The sequence below is a fragment of the Bos indicus genome, chromosome 12, assembly GCF_029378745.1.
Source record: "Bos indicus isolate NIAB-ARS_2022 breed Sahiwal x Tharparkar chromosome 12, NIAB-ARS_B.indTharparkar_mat_pri_1.0, whole genome shotgun sequence".
In the NCBI taxonomy this organism is placed as follows: Eukaryota; Metazoa; Chordata; class Mammalia; order Artiodactyla; family Bovidae; genus Bos; species Bos indicus.
In genome coordinates this window covers 37,322,023-37,344,884 of record NC_091771.1, presented here as the reverse complement: position 1 = coordinate 37,344,884, position 22,862 = coordinate 37,322,023, and positions in this window count along the sequence as shown.

Below are 22,862 nucleotides of genomic sequence, written 5' to 3'. Positions count from 1 at the left end.
AGCCTTGACGAACTCCTTTTTCTATTTGGAACCAGTCTGTCGTTCCATATCTAGTTCTAACTGTTGCTTCCTGACCTGCATACAAATTTCTCAAGAGGCAGATCAGGTGGTCTGGTATTCCCATCTCTTTCAGAATTTTCCACAGTTTATTGTGATCCACATAGTCATAAATGCTCAAACTACTGCACAATTGCATTCAACACACACGCTAGTAAAGTAATGCTCAAATTCTCCAAGCCATGTTTCAGCAATACGTGAACTGTGAACTTCCAGATGTTCAATCTGGTTTTAGAAAAGGCAGAGGAACCAGAGATCGAATTGCCAATATCTGCTGGATCACTGAAAATGCAAGAGAGTTCCAGAAAAACACCTACTTCTGCTTTATTTACTATGCCAAAGCCTTTTACTGTGTGGATCACAATAAACTGTGGAAAATTCTGTAAGAGATGGGAATACTAGACCACCTGACCTTCCTCTTGAGAAACCTGTATGCAAGTCAAGAAGCAACAGTCAGATCTGGACATGGAACAACAAACTGGTTCCAATTAGGAAAAGGATATACATCAAAGCTGTATATTGTCACCCTGCTTATTTAACTTATATGCAGAGTACATCATGAGAAACACTGGGCTGGAGGAAGCACAAGCTGGAATTAAGATTGCTGGGAGAAATACCAATAACCTCAGATATGCCAATGACATCACTCTTACGGCAGAAAGTGAATAAGAACTAAAGAGCCTCTTGATGAAAGTGAAAGTGGAGACTGAAAAAGTTAGCTTAAAGCTCAACATTCAGAAAACTAAGATCATGGCATCTGGTCCCATCACTTCATGGGAAATAGATGGAGAAACAGTGGAAACAGTGGCTGACTTTATTTTTCTGGGCTCCCAAATCACTGCAGATGGTGACTGCAGCCATGAAATTAAAAGAGGCTTACTACTTGGAAGGAAAGTTATGACCAACCTAGATAGTATATTAAAATGCAGAGACATTACTTTGTCAACAAAGGTCCATCTATTCAAGGCTATGGTTTTTCCAGTAGTTATGTATGGATGTGAGAGTTGGACTATAAAGAAAGCTGAGCACCAAAGAATTGATTCTTTTGAACTATGGTGTTGGAGAAGATTCTTTAGAGTCCTTTGGACTGCACGGAGATCCAACCAGTCCATCCTAAAGAAAATCAGTCCTGGGTGTTCATTTGAGGGACTGATGTTGAAGCTTAAACTCCAATACTTTAGCCACCTCATGCGAAGTACTGATTCATTTGAAAGATACTGGGAAAGATTGAGGGCAGGAGGAGAAGGGGACGACAGACAATGAGATGGTTGGATGGCATCACCGACTCAATGGACATGAGTTTAGGTAAGCTCCGGGAGTTGGTGATGGACAGGTTGTCCTGGTGTGCTGTGGTTCATGGCATTACAAAGAGTCAGACACGACTGAGTAACTGAACTAAACTGAACTGAACTTTCTCTTTTTTGTGATATCTTTGTCTGGTTTTGGTATCAGGGAGCTGGTGGCTTCATAGAATGAGTACAGAAGTGTTCTTTCTTCTGCAATTTTTTAAAATAATTTCATAAGGATAGGTTATTTATTTCGTAAATATTTGATAGAATTTGCCTGTGTACCATCTGGTCCTGGATTTTTTGTGTTAGAAGTTCACTGCTTCAATTTTAGTATGCAAGATTGCTCTATTTATCTTTTCTTTTTTCTTCCTGTTTCAACTTCTTCTAGATTGTCCAATATATTGTCTTATAGCTTCTTGTAGTAGTCTTTTATGATCCTTTGAATTTATGACATCTGTTGTTACTTTTTTTTCATTTCTATTTTTACTGATTTTGGTCATATTCTTTTTTTCTTGATAAGTCTGTCTAAATTTTATCAATTTTGTTTATCTTCTTAAAAAACCAACTTTTACTCTTATTTCTCTTTGCTACTATTTTATTTGTCTCTATTGCATTTATTATTGGAGCAGGAAACTGCAAATTATTCTGTATCCCTGCTGGGATAAACCCGTGGATAAAAGAGTATAGTGGGCTACAGTTCAAGGGGTCACAAAGAGTTGGACACTACTGAGTGCATATGCATACACACACTGCTGTAGTCTTTATGATTTCATTCTTTTGCTATATTTGAGTTTTGTTTGTTTCTTCTCTTGTTGCTTTATGTACAAGTTTAGATTGCTTATTTGATATTTTTCTTTAGTGAAATTGTATTGATGTAAACTTCCTTCTTAGATATGCTTGTACTATGCTCCATAGGCATTGGATAATCATGTTTCTGTTGATGTTTGTCTTTAAGTATTTGTCTTGCCTCTGTTTTGTTCAGTGATCCATTGGTTGATGAATAACCTATTGTTTAGCCTTCGTGTATTTGTTTCAGTTTTGTTTTGTTTTTGTTTCTTCCCCGGTAATTGATTTCTAATCTCATAGCATTGTGATCAGAAAAGATGCTTGGTATGATTTCACTTTGTTAAATTCACTGATGGTTGCTTTGTGGCCCAAGATGTGATCTATCCCAGAGAATATTCAATGTGCGCTTGAGAAGAAAGTATATTCTGATGCTTTCAGATAGGATGTCTTATAAATACAAATTAAACCTATCTGTTCTAATGCGTCATTTAAAACTTGTGTTTCTTCATTGATTTTCTGCCTTGAAGATCTGTTCAATGGTATAAGTATGTTGGGAGCCGCGTTAGGCATTACTAACAAAATGCAGTCACGGCCCCAACTCCCTCTCCTTGTCCCACAGGCACAGACCCAGGATGAAGGAGTTAGGCCTTATGATTCTGACCTGTTTTTTTCCTCTCCTCAGCTGAGTTGACTGAAAAGAATATTAAGGTGCTTATTGTTCTTGAGAGGAGAATGAAAAGGCACAAAGCCTTCTGCAGCTGTGCTCAGAGAATAATTCATAAAGTTAATCATTGACATTCGTTCAAAGACCTTTACAAAAGAGTGTTCCAGGATGAGCACATAGGCAACAGCTTGAGGCCATGGGAGGGAAATATTTGTGAGGGAAATGTTTATGGCAAAGGAGTTTGCTGAATTTAGGGCTTAGGAATAATTAAAATAGTTAGAAGCTAAAGATTTAAGGAATGCTGTAATGTTAGCATATTTTACTATAGCTTATAGAGATTAGGAATTTTGGAGATATTAGTGGTTAGAAGCATTTTTAGAGAAAGTGAGCTCAGGACACTAGGGGCAAACAGGATTTAGAAAGATAAGAAATAAACTGAGGAATGTGGTATGTAGCCCAGACATTAGCATGAATTACTATGTATTCACAAGAACGCATGAGAAGTAGATAAGAGAATCGCTGAGGCAGGAACTCCTTTTGAGGGGCAACAATAATTTATGGAGACAACAAATCTGGGTCAGGGAGAACTGAAAATGTCAAACCTCTGACCTAATGCTTTTGTAAAAGCATAAAAGAGAATCTTAAGCTTGAAATAAATAGGCAGTCCAAGAAAACTGAGAGGCTGCCTTGTTTCTCGCCGACACCACACATCTCTTCAGGCTGATTCCCTGGCTGCTGGAGCTGGACTCCAGCATAAGTAGGTTTTTTAAGTCCCCCACTATTATTGTGTTACTGTCAGTTTCACATTTTATGGCTGTTAGCATCTGCCTTATATTGAATTGTTCCTATCTGGGTGTATATCTGTATACAATGTCATGTCTTCTTTTTTTTTTTTTTTTAATTTAAATTTATTCTTTTTGGATTGATCCCTTGATCATCATGTATTTTCCTTCCTTGTCCATTATAATAGACTTTCTCCTAAAGTCTGTTTTGTTTGATATTAGCCTTGCTATTCCAGATTTCTTTTGATTTCCATTTGCATGGAATATCTTTTTTTTCCCTCCCTTAATTGCTAGATATCAAGAGAATCTCTTTCACACAGCATCCTTAGGTGTTGTTTTTGTATCTATTCAGTCAGTCTGTGTCTTCTAGTTGAAACTATTAATCCATTTACTTTAAACGTAGTCATCAATATATATATATCTGTATTGCCATTTTCTTAATTATTTTGAGTTGATTTCTGTAGGTCTTTTTTGTTCCCTTCCTCTTTTGTTCTCTTTTTGTGGCTTGATGAGCACATCTTGTGTTGCATTTGAGTTGTTTTTATTTGTGTGTCTGTGTGTATCTATTGCAGTTTTTTGGTTTGCACTTCCCATGAGGTTCTGATATAGCTGTGTGTGTGTGTGTATATATATATATATATCTCTCGATATAATGTTGGTTTAAATTTATGTTCTTTTCATTTCAGATGTAATTACCATTTTGTACATTTGTAGTTTCCTCTTCTCATGGTTTATGGCTTTTATATAAATATGCATGGAACATTTTCTGTTTTTTCTGTATGCTTGTCTTTACCAGTGAGCTTTCCTCTTTGTGATTTCCTGTTTGTGATTGTCTTGTTTCTAGTTACAGCCTCTTTTTTTCCCTCTTTTTCTCCCTTCTTTCTTTTTCTTCTCTTGTTTTTCTCACCTGGAGAAGTTCCTTTATTATTTGCTGTAAAGCTGACTTGGTGGTGATGAATTCTTTCTCTTAACTTTTGCTTGTCTGTAAAGCTGTAAAGTTTTGATTTCTCTGTCAAATTTGAATGAGAGCCTTGTGGGTGGCATATTCTTGCTTGTGGATCTTTCATTTTCTTCAATACTTTACAATATTGTTATGGTTTTTGCCATACATGAAAATGAATCAGCCATAGGCATACTTGTGTCCCCTCCACCCTGAATCCCCCTCCCACCTCCTTCCCCACTCCATCTCTCCAGGTTGTCACAGAGCACCAGCTCTGTGTGCACTGCACCATACATCAAACTCTCAGTGGCTATCTATTGTACACATGCTAATGAAAGTGTTTCAACACTATTATCTAAAATCATCCAACCCTCTACTTCTTTCATTAAGTCTAAAAGTCTATTCTTTATTTCTGAAACTCCTTTTCTACCCTTCATCATCACTACCATCATTCTAGTTTCCACATATATATAGATATATATATACAGTTTCCACATATATATATATATCGCATATATTCCACATATATCACATATTAACACACACACACATGCATAGATATCATATTAAAAATCAGAGACTACTTTGCCAACAAAGTTCCATCTAGTCAAAGCTATAGTTTTCCCAGTAGTCATGTATGGATGTGAGAGTTGTACTATAAAGAAAGCTGAGTGCCGAAGAATTGATGCTTTTGAACTATGATTTTGGAGAAGACACTTGAGAATCCCTTGGACAGCAAGAAGATACAACCAGTCCATCCTAAAGGAAATCAGTCCTGAGTGTTCATTGGATATGTTCATTGATATGAAGCTGAAACTCCAATACTTTGGCCGCCTGATGCGGAGAACTGACTCATTTGAAAAGCCCCTGGTGCTGGGAAAGATTGAGGGCAGGAGGAGAAGGGGATGAAAGAGGATGAGATGGCTGGATGGCATCACCGACTCAATGGACATGAGTTTGGGTGGACTCCAGGAGTTGGTGATGGACAGGGAGGCCCGGGGTGCTGTGGTTCCTGGGGTCGCAAAGAGTCCGACATGACTAAGCGATTGAACTGAACTGAACTGAAAAAATAAAGTCTGTCACTGTTTCCACTGTTTCCTCATCTATTTGCCATGAAGTGATGGGACCAGATGCCATGATCTTCGTTTTCTGAATGTTGAATTTTAAGCCAACTTTTTAACTCCCCTCTTTCACTTTCATCAAGAGGCTCTTCAGTTCTTCTTCACTTTCTGCCATAAAGGTGGTGTCATCTGTGTATCTGAGGTTATTGATATTTTTCCTGGCAATCTTGATTCCAGCTTGTGCTTCATCCAGCCTGGCATTTAGCATGATGTATTCTGCATATAAGTTAAATAAGTAGGGTGACAATATACAGCCCTGATATACCCCTTTTCCAATTCAGAACTAGTCCTTTGTTCCACGTCCAGTTCTAACTGTTGCTTTTTGACCTGCATACAGATTTCTCAGAAGGCAAGTAAGGTGGCCTGAAGAATTTTCCAAAGTTTGTTTTAATCCACACAGTCAAAGGATTTAGCATAGTCAATAAAATTGGAAATGGTATAAAATATTGAATACTAATTTTTCTGAGGGAAATAAACATGATGTAAACTTGGTAAATAATAGATTGAAGCATAAATATCTAACTTAAAGTTATAATAAGGATTAGCTGTTCAAAAGACAGCCAGTTAAAAGTCTTATTTTATTTTACCTGGGTGTGTTATATACTATAGAATCATTATTGCCAGAGAATTATAGTAAGAATTTTAAAGGAAAATAACACATATCAACATATTCTTTATGTTATAATTATAAACTTAAACTATGTATTTCTTTACTTATACAAAAGTTCTTAAGTTTTGAGAGTTTATTTCCTTGGGTTTTTGAGATGAGTTGTGAATAATCTTTCCTTTTATATACTATGGGCATATTTCATTTCTGGCTAACTTGATGAACAAAGGAAACAAGTTGGATTCTATAATTTTCACACTTATGTAATAAGAGCTTGGCACATCACTTTGCAGTTTACCAATCGTATTACTGTTAATCTTATGTTTTTCATGCTGAATTAGTGCTTATTTTACTCAGTCACCATGTGTTTCTCCTCTATGTTGATTTATGCTTGCTCTTCTGCCAGAAAGAAACACTACTGCCCTCCTCTGAGGCATTTTATCACCAAGCAATCCTGATATTCCCTTTCTGGTGACATATTCTTCCATGCAATTAGCATGGAAGTGTTTTCAATTTGGAGTCCAGGCATGGAAGGAATCAATCAGAAAAAGAGGTCTATTCCCCATTGGACTAAAAAGTGGAAAAGAAAGGGTGGATAAGATAAATTTTGAAGCTAATGTGACATGATTATTCTTTAGAGTCATAGTCATGTCCATAGATTAAGTCAAAGGGAGAAAAGAAAGCTTTAGGAGAACAGGGTTTAATGACTACACTTCAGATTACCCTAGGGATTCAGAGAGATAATTTCTAAGAAGCAGAACCACCTAGGTTAACCATGAGAAATTAAAATTTGAGGGGGTCTACTATGGAAAGATTAAGTAAAGCACTGGTGGGTGATTGAAATAAAGTAAGGTGCAGACTAGTTATGGAGTGTTTCAATTGCCGTGTTGAAAACATATAGTTGATCTGAAATTTAACATTTAAAATCTCTGAGGACTTAAGTATAAGTGACAGAAGAGAGAATGAAGGCAGAAAGCATATAAGTAACAAAACATAAGAATAAAATCTAAAGTGATTTTGATCACTGACTGCTACAGCCATTATATGTATATATTTTCCTCTCTATCTCTCTAAGCTATTATTTGGCACAACTTTCAGAATATTTGTTGAGATTTTTAAGTCCCTGACTGAACACTTTTTTAGGTTTATATGACCAAAATGTACAATGATGTAGTTTTGACATAACATACTAAAGGATGTTTACAGTTTCAAATAAAGAAATATGAAACATACAAAAGTGAAACCATATTCTATTAATGTATGTAACTCTTATTTTACATTCAGCTCTAAAGGATAAATTATTTAGTATTAAAATATTGGAAATATGACTGTAAAATTTGAGGAAATGATAGGTCATATTTACTCATACAGATCACAAATGGATAGTTTAAAAGTTATATTAGGATTGTGTTAATCTCAAGTGTTTACATTCCCTGTGTTTTTCTACTACGCACCATTGCTTTACAACAACAGCCACAAAAAAAAAAAAGAAAAAAAAACTTTCTTTTGAATCCTCAAGTTTGTTGCAAACATTGAAAGAAACATTCCACTATGAATCACCTTAATGCATCTATTACAAAGGAAGCTCCAGAAGCAGCCTGTTTATACTTTTACATCATAAATAGAGCATCACTGAGTATCTGAAAAGGTCAACTGAAACGTCTGCAATATATAGTTTAGCAGAGGTGCTTTCTTGTATTGGATAATTATGTTGTTTGAAAAATCAGAAGGAATGAATATTTTTTCTTAGAAAGTCAAAGGCTATGGTAGAATGGCAATTTACATTTAATTAACTTACAAATAATTGGCAAATGACACACACACACACACACACACATACACCCCACCACCACCACCACTACCAAATTAGCCTAATGTGTACCAAGACGGAATTTTCTTCATATCAAAGGTTTTTTTATTTTCTTTTTTTTCCTAAGAATTATAATAAAACCAAATTGAATGCCTTGGAGTCAATAGCATGCTGGAGAAAATGTGAAAAACTGACTCCTAAAAAATTATATTGATCACTGTGGGGAGACAGCAAAGTAGTCAAGATGGCATGTTCAAGTACTCTCACTCCATGTTTTGTAATAATGACTATGTAACCTCTGAGATTATTTAAAGTGCTGTGCATATGTATCATGAGGTACTCACTTGGAACTGGGCTACTTTTGATATATAAGCTTCAACCAAAAAAGTGATGGCATTACTGCTGTGTCACAGCTGTCCATTGGGTCAGTCACTAGGGGGAGAATATGCTTGGTTTAGTTGTTAAGTCGTGTCTGACTCTTGTGACCCCATGGACAGAGAAGCTCTGTCCGTGTATTCTCCAGGTGAGAATACTTAAGTGGGTTGCCATTTCCCTTCTCCAGGTGATCTTCCATATCCAGGAAATGAACCTGGGTCTCCTGCATTGCAGGCAGATTCTTTACTGAATGAGCTACAAGTGAAGTCCTGAGGAGAAAATATAGTGTGTCTTCTGCTATGGCTGCTGCATCGGCCAGGAGAGAGGTTGTTTTGTATTAGGTTATGCTATGGTTGCTGCTACCACTGCTGCATCAGCCAGGAGAGAGTAATTGTGTCTTCAGTTCCTACAGCTTCTCGAGTCTTCTTCCAGCCTCTTAGTTTGTGCCTTGCCTACCCTGGGTTCAGTGGACCGTGTGAAAAGCAAGACAATTGGAATTTAAACAGGATGATAAGTGATACAATCATTAACTCTATTTCTGATATAAATGATATACAGCAAACAGTTTCTATATGATAATAAAATATGCAATAGTTTATATTGTGTTTTTGCTATTGTTTCTAAGTTTTGCTTAGAAAACTTTAATTTTTACAAAATGCTTCCATCTTAACCAAATTATGGTTGCAATTTATGAATGACTATATTCCCAACATGAATGTTGGTTAATTTTTTTTAACATTAAAGAGTGAGAAAAAGTGAAACAATGATGACACGTGTTTGTCTCCACTTGTTTTCAATGATTGGTTTCCCTGGTCTCTCAAATGGTAAAGAATCTGCGTGCAATGTGGGACACCTGGTTTTGATCCTTGGATTAGAAAGATCCCCTGGAGATGTGTGTGTCATGGCAACCCATTCCAGTATTCTTGCCTGGAGAATCCTCATGGACAGACGAGCCTGGCAGGCTACAGTCCCTGGAGTCACAAAGAATCGGACATGACTGAGTGAGTTTTTAATGTCAGTCACTTATTTTTTAATTGGTTAATAATTTTCAAAAATTAGAAGAATAGCTTCTAATTCTCTTGTGCTATTCCCATTCTAAGAGGTACAAATATGACAGATTTCAAGTTAAATTTCTCTATTAAAATATAACATTCTTCACATGAAGTGGCCAAAGTACTGGAGTTTCAGCTTTAGCATCATTCCTTCCAAAGAAATCCCAGGGCTGATCTCCTTCAGAATGCACTGGTTGGATCTCCTTGCAGTCCAAGGGACTCTCAACAGTCTTCTCCAACACCACAGTTCAAAAGCATCAATTCTTTGGCACTCAGCTTTCTTCACAGTCCAACTCTCACATTCATACATGACCACAGGAAAAACCATAGCCTTGACTAGACGGACCTTTGTTGGTAAAGTAATGTCTCTGCTTTTGAATATGCTATCTAGGTTGGACATAACTTTCCTTCCAAGGAGTAAGTGTCTTTTAATTTCATGGCTGCAGTCACCATCTGCAGCGGTTTTGGAGCCCCAAAACATAAAGTCTGACACTGTTTCCACTGTTTACCCATCTATTTCCCATGAAGTATATATATACCTCATGCAAAGAGTTGACTCATTGGAAAAGACTCTGATGCTGGGAGGGAATGGGGGCAGGAGGAGAAGGGGATGACAGAGGATGAGATGGCTGGATGGCATCACTGACTCGATGGACGTGAGTCTGAGTGAACTCCGGGAGTTGGTGATGGACAGGGAGGCCTGGTGTGCTGCGATTCATAGGGTCGCAAAGAGTCGAACATGACTGAACGACTGAACTGAATTGAACTGATAACATTCTTAAATCTAGACAAGACATAAAACTAAAAATAATATCTTTATTGATAGATTTTGTCTATTTCTGTTGTGTAAAGACTCTTATTCTGGACAATGGAGGCTACCAATTAGTTATGTTTATGTCATTAAACACTCAGAATGAAGGAAATGTGCCATAGACTCTATTACATAATATTTATATCCTTCAGGCATATGGATGTAAATAATCTTAAGAGCACAAGAACTAGAAAAATTAAATAATTAGAAATTGATGCATTTAGTATTTATCTCTGTTTTTATATCATTTACTTAATTTTAAACAATGTAATTTACTTCTCAAGGATGTATCTAATTTTAAGCTATATAATTCCTTAACAATGGCTATGTTTACTACTGACTCATGGAATTCCTAAAAATTTAATGATTGACCCTGTTGGGGTGGTCAGAGCCAGTACCAGGACAACAGTAGTTGGCAATGTGATTATTTATTTATTTATGGTGGAGAATTCAGGTACTCCTTCTGGATAAAGAGTGAAAGGCAAATGATGACTGAGAACTGTACATATATTGTTCTTTCTCAACTGTCCCTGATTACCAGAAAATTTACTACTGGCACTCTGTATTTATTTAAGGGTGAGTCAACATCAAGTAATTGCAGTTTCAGACTGTGAATTTTAAATCATTATAACTAGGCTTAAACACATCTTTATTAATCAAACTAGAAACCATTACAATCAACACATTTTTGCCAACAAGAAATATGCTTGTTTGTTCCCGTAGCATAAAAATCCATCCTTCAAGATTTGATGAAAACTTGGAAAGCATTTTCTGTCTCCTGCTGGTTGTGGAAGCATTTTCCCTGCAAAAGGTTGTTGAAATGCTTGAATAAGTGGTAGTCAGTTGGTGATAAGTCAGGTTAATATAGTGGATGAGGCAAAATTTCAAAGCCCAATTCATTCAACTTTTGTTGATTGTGCAATGTGAATTTGAGTGTTGTTATGGAGAATAACTGGGTCCATTCTGTTGGTCAATGCCAGCTTCAGGCTTTGCAGTTTTCAGTGCATCTCATCAATTTGCTGAGCATACTTAGATGTAATGGTTTCACTGAGATTCAGGAAGCTCTAGTAGATCAGAGGGTCAGTAACCAGCAACAGTGACCATGACCTTTTTTTGGTGCCAGTTTGGATTTCGGAAGTGCTTTAGAGCTGTTTCTCAGTCCAACCACTGAGCTGTTCATTGCTCTTGTGGTATAAAATCCACTTTTATTTGCATATCACAATCTAATGGAGAAATGGTTTGTTGTTGTTGCATAGAGTAAGAGAAGGTGACACTTCAAAACTATAATCTTTTTTGTTGTTGTTTGATTTGTGGTCAGCTCATGAGGCAGCCAACTGAGCTTTTTCACCTTTCCAATATGCTTCAAGTGCTAAATAACCATATGATGTTGAATTCTTTGGCCACTTCTTGTGTAGTTTTAAGAGGATCAGCTTCAAAGATACTATAATTGGTCATTGTCAACTTCTGATGTCTGGCCACTGCACTTCTCATCTTTAAGGCTCTCATTTCCTTTGCAAAACTTCTTAAACCACCCCTGCACTGTATGTTCATTGGTAGTTCCTAGACCAAATATGTTGTTGACGTTGCAAGCTGTCTGCACTGCTTTACCACCCATTTTGAACTAAAATAAGAAATAGTTCAAGTTTTCTTTTTGTCTAACAATATTTTCTTAGTCTAAAATAAGTATAAAATAAATAGCAAGTGATAGTCATTAGCAAAAAAAACATAAAGTGAAAAATGTATATTAAATGCTGTATAGCATAACCACATTTATTTAAAATGTATTTCAATATCAAACAGCAAATTTCAACAATGCAAACTGTGATTACTTTTGCACCAACATAAATATATCTGAGATACTACTATACTGTTGTTGTTGTTGTTGTTTTAAGATTCTTTGGCTGTTAATCTCCATACTTCAGAAGGGTTTGTTTATGACTATTAATAGTCATAAACAATAGCAATTTGTAGATCAGTTCAGTTCAGTTCAGTTCAGTCGCTCAATCATGTCCGACTCTTTGCGACCCCATGAATCATAGCATGCCAGGCCTCTCTGTACATCACCAACTACAGGAGTTCCCTCAGACTCCAGTGCATCGAGTCACTGATGCCATCCAGCCATCTTATCCTCTGTCATCCCCTTCTCCTCCTGCCCCCAATCCCTCCCAGCATCAGAGTGTTTTCCACTGAGTCAACTCTTCTCATGAGGTGGCCAAAGTACTGGAGTTTCAGCTTTAGCATCATTCCTTCCAAAGAAATCCCAGGGCTGATCTCTTCAGAATGGACTGGTTGGATCTCCTTGCAGTCCAAGGGACTCTCAACAGTCTTCTCCAACACCACAGTTCAAAGGCATCAATTCTTCAGCACTCAGCTTTCTTCACAGTCCAACTCTCACATTCATACATGACCACAGGAAAAACCATAGCCTTGACTAGACGGACCTTTGTTGGCAAAGTAACGTCTCTGCTTTTGAATATGCTATCTAGGTTGGTCATAACTTTTCTTCCAAGGAGTAAGCGTCTTTTAATTTCATGGCTGCAGTCACCATCTGCAGCGGTTTTGGAGCCCAAAAAAATAAAGTCTGACACTGTTTCCACCGTTTCCCCATCTATTTCCCATTGTAGATAGTAATGATACATAAAATAATGAGGTATATTACAATCTCTGGCTCTTCTATTCAATGGGGAAAATTGTTTATACAAAGTTCTTTGTTTTTATTTGCACTTTTCACACATTTATTTTCCATTTCTTCCAGTGCCTCTGAGCTTTAGCTCAGGTATGTCCACAGTGGTTACCAATTAAGATGGGCCCATTTAAACTGGCAGAGAACCAATGGCACCCCACTCCAGTATTCTTGCCTGGAGAATCCCATTGATGGAGGAGCCTGGTAGGCTACAGTCCATGGGGTCGCTAGGAGTCGGACATGACTGAGCGACTTTACTTTCACTTTTCATTGTCATGCATTGGAGAAGGAAATGGCAACCCACTCCAGTGTTCTTGCCTGGAGAATCCCAGGGACAGCAGAGCCTGGTGGGCTGCCATCTATGGGGTCGCACAGAGTCAGAACCAACTGATGCAACTTAGCAGCAGCAGCAGCAGCAGCATTTAACCTGGAAAAGAAAATTTTTGCTCGGTTTATTTATTTTTTTCTTTTTTTCTTAGGTTCTGCTTTCTTGACACTAAGGGAAGTTTAACCAACTGTATTCACCAATCTGCAGCTACTTTTTGTAAAGTTAAATCTGCTGCTATGTGAATTCACTACTACCAATTTATATCCTATTAAGAATGTGCATGAGATGGCCGTCTACTTATTTTTGGTATATATTTTGGAAGCTTTCATTATCTATCCCTCTCTGTCTCTCTCAATTTTATCTTAAATGACTAAGTGGGGAAATTGAGATCTACTTTTTCCACTGCCTAATGGAAGACTCAAAAATTTTAATTATACATATTTTCATATCTTGTTAGTTGATGTTATTATCTTTTATTGGGATATGTATATATATATTTTAAAACATTGTGTTAATTTCTGCTTTACAATGGAGAGAATAAGTCTATATGCATTCTTATATCTCCTCTCTATTGGACCCCCCTAACTCCTCCCCCATCCCACCCATCTAAGTCATCAGAGAGCACAGCGCTTAGATTCTTGTGCTTTATAGCAACTTTCCAATAGCTATATATTTTACACATGATAGTGTATATATATCAGTCTCAATTCCCTATTTTGTCCCACCCACCCCTCTGTTCACATGCTCATCCTCTATAACTATCTCTATTTTTGCTTTCAGTTCAGTTCAGTCGCTCAGTCATGTCAGACTCCTTGCAACCACATGAACTGCAGCACGCCAGGCCTCCCTGTCCATCACCAACTCCTGGAGTCCACCCAAACCCATGTCCATTGAGTTGATGATGCCATTCAACCATCTCATCCTCTGTTGTACCCTTCTCCTCCTGCCCTCAACCTTTCCCAGCATCAGGGTCTTTTCAAATGAGTCAGTTCTTCACATCAGGTGGCCAAAGTATTGGAGTTTCAGCTTCAACATCAGTCCTTCCAATGAACACCCAGGGCTGATCTCCTTTAGGATGAACTGGTTGAATATCCTTGTACTCCGAGGGACTCTCAAGAGTCTTCAACACCACAGTTCAAAAGCATCAGTTCTTCAGTGCTCAGCTTTCTTCACAGTCCAACTCTCAAATACATGACCACTGGAAAAACCATAGCCTTGACTAGACGGACCTTTGTTGGTAAAGTAATGTCTCTGCTTTTGAATATGCTGTCTAGGTTGGTCATAACTTTCCTTCCAAGGAGTAAGCATCTTCTAATTTCATGGCTGCAATTACCATCTGCAGTGATTTTGTAGACCCCCCCCCAAAAAAAAAAAAAACAACAATGTCAGCCACTGTTTCCCCATCTATTTGCCATGAAGTGATGGGACCAGATACCATGATCTTAGTTCTCTGAATTTTGAGCTTTAAGCCATCTTTTTCAGTCTCCTCCTTCACTTTCAAGAGGCTCTTTAGTTCTTCACTTTCTTCCATAAGGGTGGTGTCGTCTGCATATCTGAGGTTAATCAATAACCTGATATTTCTCCCAGCAATCTTGATTCCAGCTTGTGTTTCCTCCAGCCCAGGGTTTCTCATGATGTACTCTGCATATAAGTTAAATAAGCAGGGTGACAATATACAGCCTTGACATACTCCTTTTCCTATTTGGAACCAGTCTGTTGTTCCATGTCCAGTTCTGACTGTTGCTTCCTGACCTGCATATAGGTTTCTCAAGATTCATGTCAGGTGGTCTGGTGTTCCCATCTCTTGAAGAATTTTCCACAGTTTATTGTGATCCACACAGCCAAAATCTTTGGTGTAGTCAATAAAGCCAAAATAGATGTTTTTCTGGAACTCTCTTGCTTTTTCAATGATCCAGCAGATGTTGGCAATTTGATCTATCTCTGTCTTTTCTAAAATTCTTGCTTTGGAAACAGGTTCACCTGTACAATATTTCTAGATTCCCCATTATACATTAATAGTCAATATTTGTTTTGCTCTTTCTGACTTAATTCACTCTATACAACAGACTCTAAGTCCATCCACATCTCTACCAATGACCCTATTTTATTCCTTTTAGTGGCTAATATTCCATTGTATATATGTACCATATCTTTGTTATCTGTTCAACTGTCGTTGGACATTTAGGTTATTTCTTTGTTCTGGCTATTGTAAATAGTCCAATTAACATTGAGGGTACAGGTCTTTTTTTAAAAAAATTATGATTTTTCTCAAGATATATGCCCTATAGTGGGATTGCTGGGTTATATGGTAATTTGTTTAGTTTTCTAAGGAATCTCCATGATGTTCTCCACAGTAGCTATATCAATTTACATTCTTCTCAAAACTTCAAGAGGGTCAGCCTTTCACCACACCCTCATCAGCATTTATTGTTTGCAGATTTTTTGATGATGGCTATTCTAAGCAGTGTCAGATGACACCTCATTACTTTTTTGATTTGCACTCTCTAATAATTTGTTATGTTGAGTATCTTGCATGCATTTTTTGGCTATCTGTATATTTTCTTTGGAAAGATGTTTATTTAGTTCTCCCATCCATTTATTGATTGAGTTGTTTGTTTTTTGAGAGTCCCATGAGCTGTTTATATATTTTGGAGATTAATTCCTTGTCCATTGCTCTACTTGCAAATATTTTCTCCCACTCTATGGGTTTTCCTTTTCATTTTTTATGATTTCCTTTGCTGTACAAGACCTCTTAAATTTATTTAGTTAACATTTGTTTATTTTTGTTTTTATTTTCATTATTCAGAGATACGTCAAAATATCTTGCTTCAGTTTATGTCGAAGAGTGTTTTTCCTATGTTTGCCCCTAAGAGTTTTATAGTGTTTGGTCTTAAATTTAAACCTTTATTCCATTATGAGTTTATTTTTGTGTGTCATGTTGGATAGTGCTCTAATTTCATTCTTTTACGTGTAGTTGTCCAGATTTCTCAGCACTGCTTATTTAATAGTCTATCTTTTCTCCATTGTACATTCTTGTTCATTTGCATGGCTTGAGTGGCCATAGGCACGTGGATTTATCTCTAGGCTTCCCATCCTGCACCATTGTTTTATAATTCTGTTTTTGAGCCATTGCCATACTGTCTTGATTACTGTAGCTTTATAGTAGAGTTTGAAGTTGTGGTACCTGATTCCTCCAACTCTGTTTGTCTTTCTCAAGATTACAGTGACAATTCAGGGCAGGGTTTTTTGTGTTTTCATATAAATTTATAAACATTTTTGTTCTGATTCTATGAAGAATGCCATTGGTAATTTGATAAGAATTGCCTTGAATCTGTAGATTGCTTTGGATAGTATATTCTTTTCTAAAATACTGATTCTTCCAATCCAAGAACATGGTATATCCATATTTTTGTGTAATCTTTAATTTCTTCCATCAGTGTTTTGTAGTTTTCTGAGTGCAGGTCTTTTGCTTCCTTACATAAGTTGATTCATAAGTATTTTATTATTTTTGTTTTGATGGAAAATGGGATTTTTAGCTTTCTCTTTCTGCTATTTCATTGTTAGTGGATATAAATGCAAGAGATTCTGTCCACTAATTTTGGATTATGCAACTTCAATAAATTTATTTCTAGGTCCAGTAGTCCATGTCATCCACAAACAATGACAAACAATAGTTTGTCACAAAAAAAATAGTTTTCTTTTCTAATTTGTATACATTTTATTTCTTTTTCTTCTCTGATTACTATGGTTAGAACTTCCAAAACTATGTTGAATGAGAGTGGCAAGGGTGCACATCTTTGTCTTGTTCCTGATCTTAGGAGAAATGCTCTGTTTTTCACCATTGAAAATTATATTTGCTGTGGGTTTGTTGTAAACATCTTTCATTATGTTGAACTAGGTTCCCTCTATGCTTGCTTTCTGGATAGTTGTGTGTGTGTGTGTGTGTGTGTGTTTTAATCATGAATAGGCGTTGAATCTTGTCAAGAGCTTTTTCTGTACCTATTGAGATAATCATATGATTTTTATTCTTTGTTAATATGGCATATCCCATTGATTGATTAGCTTACATTGAAGAAGCCTTGTATTCCTTGATTAAATCTATCTTGATCATGGTGTATATTACCCTTTTAATATTTTATTGGAGTGTATGTGCTAGTTGGTGTTTTTTGTTTTGTTTTTGAGGATTTTTGCATCTATGTTTATAAGTGACATGGGTCTGTAATTTTCTTTTTTTTTTTTTTAATATATTAGTTTTGATATCAGGGTGATGGTGGCCTTGTAGAAGTAATTTGGGAGTGTTACTCCTTCTGTGATGCTTGGAAGAATTTGAGAATGATAGGTATTAGCTCTTCTCTAATATTTGACAAGATGTTTGATAGGGCTTCCCTAAAAGTCCAGTGGTTGGAATCCACCTGCAAATGCAGGGATATGAGTTTGATCTGGTCCAGAAAGATTCCACAGGCCATGGAATCTAAGCCCATATACCACAACTTCTGAGCTTCTTTTCTAGAGCCCATGAACTACAACTAAGAGCCTGTGAACCACAACTACTGAAGCCTGTGTGCAGTAGAGCCTATGCTCTGAAAAAGAGAAGCCACCACAATAAGAAACCTTCATATCACAACTAGAGAGTAGCCCCCATTCACTGCAACTAGAGAAAGTGATGGCTTACAGTGTTCAGTGCCAAGTTTGTGGTCTCCAAAGGGGAAGATTTAACTCTGGGACCAAAGACACAGTCTCAGTCATGCAGATCTTTGACGCATGCAAAGATCTTTGCGTGCAGCAAAGATTTTTATTTAAAGTCAAAGGACAAAGAAAGTTTCTGACATAGACATCAGAAGAGGGTAGAAAGAGTACCTGCCTCACTAGTTTAACCAGAGCATTATATACTTTTCAACTGGCTACTGAGAATAGATTAAAAGAATACCTCAAGGCTGTACAAGGCTGTAAAAGTTTTACCAGACCCTTTCCCAAGGCGTACATCCTGAGATAATTGCAGTGCAAGATAATCCAGAAGGAACATATTCCAGGGCAATGTTTTTCTTGGCAAATTACTGTTGCTGAGAAACAGGTTCCAAGGCAAGATTTGTTACAATTATAATCATTAACATAGAGCCTAATAAAAGCATACTCATGAGTAAGACATACCTTTGCTATGTAATCGTTAGCTCTGGAACTAAAGAAAGGCCAATTCTTGGGCAAGATACATTATTGCACAAAGCTTAAGGAAACTATGAGTGAGAATGTTCATCCCCTCCTTAAAGGGCCTTGGACTGCCTATCAACCTGCCTAAGCTTTAACTCTCTCACCTACATGCAGCAATGAAGACCCAGGGCTGCCAAAAATAAGTAAACAAGTAAATCGATAAATATTTAAGAAACAGACTGTAGGCGATCTATCAAAAAAAAATTTTTTTTAATAAATGTTTGATAGAATTTGTCTGTGAATCCACAAGGTCCTGGACTTTTGTTTGTTGGAAGATTTTAAATTACAGTTTCAATGTCACTAATGTGATTAATCAATTTGTATTTTCTAAGTCTTCCTTATTGGAGAAGGAAATGGCAACCCACTCCAGTGTTCTTCCCTGGAGAATCCCATAGACGGAGAAGCCTGGTAGGCTGCAGTCCATGGGGTCGCACAGAGTCGGACACGACTGAAGCGACTTAGCAGTAGCAAGTCTTCCTTATTATACTATGGAATGTTGTACCATTCCAAGAATTTGTCCATGGTTTTCCAGTTGTTTAATTTATTAGCATATAATTGCTTGCAGTAGTCTTATAATCCTACATATTTCTATGTATTTTTCTACATAGAAATTGTATGTATTTCAGTTGCAATTCCTCCTTTTTATTTATAATTTTATTAATTTCAGATCCCTTTTTATTTATTGAGGAGTCTGACTAAAGATTTATCAATTTTGTCTTCCCAAATAACCAAGTTTTAATTTATTGCTCTTTATTGTTTTCTTCATTTCTATTTCTATTTTTTTCTGCTCTGACTTTTATGATTTATTTACTTCTACTGAATTTGGATTTTCCTTTTTCTTGTTTCAATAGTTGCTTTAGGTGTATTGTTCAATTGTTTATTTGAGATATTTCTATTTCATGAGGTGAGATGAAATTGCTATTAACTTCCCTGCTAGAACTGATTTTGCTTCATCTCATAGATTTTGAGTCATTCTGTTTTCATTGTCGTTTGTTTCTATGTATTTTTAAATTTTGTCTCTCATTTCTTCAGTGATCTAGTTATTTACAGAACACTGTTTAGCCTCCATGTGTTTGTATTTTTTACAGCTTTTTTTTTCCTCCCTGTAATTGATTTCTAATCTCATAGTGTTGTGGTAGAAAAATACACTTGATTATATTTTAATTTTCTGAAATTTTCCATGGTTTGATATATGTCCCAAGAGGTGGTATACCCTGGAGAATGTTCCATATGCTCTTGAGTAGATGGTGTATTCTTTTGCTTTCAGGGGGAGTGTCCTCTAAATATCAATTAAATCTATCTGGTTTAACATGTCATTTAAAGCTTGTATTCCCTTATTTCTTTCTGCCTGAATGATCTGTCCCTTGGTATAAGTCCCCCACAATTATTGTGTTACTGTCAATTTTCCGTTTTATATTTGTTATCATTTGTCTTATGTATTGAGGTGCTCCTATATTGGGTATATATGTGAAGGAAAGTTACACAGCTCAAAATAGCCTAGAGTTAAAACCCCTCTGGGTCCTCCCCACCATTCTGTGCAAAACAAAGAACTCCCTCATCCGAAGGAAAAAGAAAAATGGACATTAAGATTGATTATACCCAGCTCCCAGCCAGTCCCAGCCTCTGGCAGATCTGCAGAATTCCTTGCCCCAGCCGTTTAAAAGATAACTAACCCAAACAACCTTGGAGAACAGGCCCCCTTAAGACAGTAGATTTCCAAATATATGCCTATATATACTTACTCTTTTCTTGGGTTAGTGCAGTAGCTCACTAATCTGACTGCTGCCCCTTCTTGCCTTATTATAGGTGATCTGTTACTGTAAAGTGCCAGTCTTGTTCTTTTTCCAAACTTGGCCTTCTCTAACTCCCTTGCCCTACATTTTTTGGTGCAAAATCCCGGGAGGCTGAGGTTCCTTCTTGTTCTCCACAGCCAGCTCTTTGGAGCGTGGAAGCCTGTGGAGCTCACTTTCCCGCCTGGGCTTTCAAGACCTCCTCAAGAGGATGCCCTGTGCCTTCGTGAGTGGTACAAGTCCTGTGTAAGGACTTTATTGGTTTTCCATGTACCCCGAGGAATATTGGTCTCGCGCTCGCTCGCTCTCTCTCTCTCTTTTCTCTACACTTTCTTTTCCACAAGACCGACCAATGGAAAATGGAACCAGGAGCCATTTAGAAGTAGCAATAAATAGCAAAGATGCCTGCACGCCATGCTGAGTGCCGTTCCCCCAGGAAGTGACAGGAGGTTCACAGGGGACATCACATTTCTCATTAGCCCATTAAGAAAAACAAGCTTCGAGTTTGGTAATTTGCCCTAGTTCTGTAAACTGAACTGCTCCTCTCCTCGGTCCTAGGTAGGAGAACAGGAAGATGATCAGTCTGCAGATGCCAGCATCAACATGGAAGATCTTGTACTTTGAAACTCTTTGCTCTCAGACCAAACTGTTTACTACTTGCCAGGAGAGATATCAGAGTAGTCCTTAAGCACCCCAGCCAAGTGCTTATTGTGAGTCTTAAACCATCAATTTTTCTGTGAGGCAGGCTTTTTCCTTCTCTGAACCGGGGCCACTTTCTTTAGTCCGGAGTCCTGCATGGAAGAAATACCCTGTCGCTTCAGATACTCTTCAATTTTCTCCTCGTCCATTGAATCCACGGTGACACTCCTCCACAGTTTCTGAAACTCTTCATCCACAAAAAACTGACAGCTCTTATCATTGAAGAAAAGAGTTTTCTTCTTAGTCAGGATGGTTTACAAATAGTATCTGGTCCCCTAAAGCCTTGACAGCTTTCTGGTAATTGGGCAATCCTTCCTCGATGTCTTCTAGAAGAATCCCTCCTAAGCCTCGCTGGTCATGTTGATCCTTTCTGGGTTCTGGGGGAACCCTCTGGCCAAAAGGCTCTTTGGAGAGGTACTTGAGGGATGCCCCTTCCTCCTTCAGAGTCTCTCTATCTTTGCCTGGTCAAAAGATAAAGTGATGATCTTTTCTTTCAACTGGACAGTCACTATGTCATAGCCATTTGCTATAGGGTCAAGCCAATCCATCCCGCAGGACTCTCCCTTGGCCTGTTTGAGGACTCTCCCTCAAACCTCAACTCTTGACCGATCTCAAGGTTCATAAACTTGAGTCACTTTGCATTCAAATTTGGCCTCAATACAAACTGGATAACCAAAACTGCTAGTCTGAGTTTGGGACTTTCAATTTCAATATTTTATCAGATCTCACAAACTTCCTCAAATGGAATGGCAAATGGTCAGAGGTCCCCTATATTCAAGCCTTCTGGGACCCTGGAAGCTGTCCTCTCTGCAAGGACTGTTCTGCCTATCAAATCCTCCTCTGCTCTCTCTCCTTCTCCATTACAAAAGAATTCAAATCTAAAGCCCCTATAAGGCTCCCTAAACCCCAGCCCCCAATTTTGACCTGGAAGATGAGCCTCCTCCCTACAGCCCTGGAGAGAAAGCTTCTGGAGATAAAACTCCATCCTCTAGCCCTTCCTTCTCCGAAATAGGAAGCAATGACTCCAAAACCCCAAAAGAGAAATTTCCACACACCTCCCCACGACCCCCACCACCACCCCCCCACCCCCGCCCTTACATCAGCCTGGTCCTGAAGCGAACACATTTTTCCTTTCAGAGAGGTAATGGGACCAGAAGGCCCTACATGGGTTCACTCAATTGAGAAATTGAGCCTTTCTCAATTTCTGATATGAGCCAAATTGAAGAAAAATTGAGATCTTTTTCAGAAAATCCTACTAGATATAGAAAAGAATTCCTCTGCCTTACACAAAATGTTAAATGTTACATTTAACCTGAAATGATATTTATTACATCCTAAATGCCACTTTAACCCCTGATGAAAAAGAACAGATATGGTAGGCAGCCCAGACTCATGCTGATCAGCTCCATAACCAATATAGGACTAATCTGGTAGCTGATGATGCAGTCCCTTTAACTGAGCCACAGTGGACATATCAAGCAGTTGATGCTGGCATCCAGTACCTGCATCATATGACCACCTGTTTATTAGAAAGAATGCTAAAAAGCTCTTACATTCATGTTAACTATGATAAGATTAGGGAAGTGACTCAAGAAAAAGATGAAAATCCTGCCCTTTTTCATTCACGGCTTACTGAGGTAGTTCAAAAATACACTAATCTAGATATTTCCACCCCCTCTGGACTTCTGTACCTACATATCTAGTTCATAAGTTAGTCAGCCACTGTTATTCACTGAAAACAATGCCAGTTAGAGAAAGGCCCCAAAACCCCTAAGTGAGATCTCCTAGAATTAGCCTTTAATGTTTTCAACAATAGGGAGGAAGAAGCAAAAAAAGAAAAAGAAAGGCCAAATGTGCTTTATT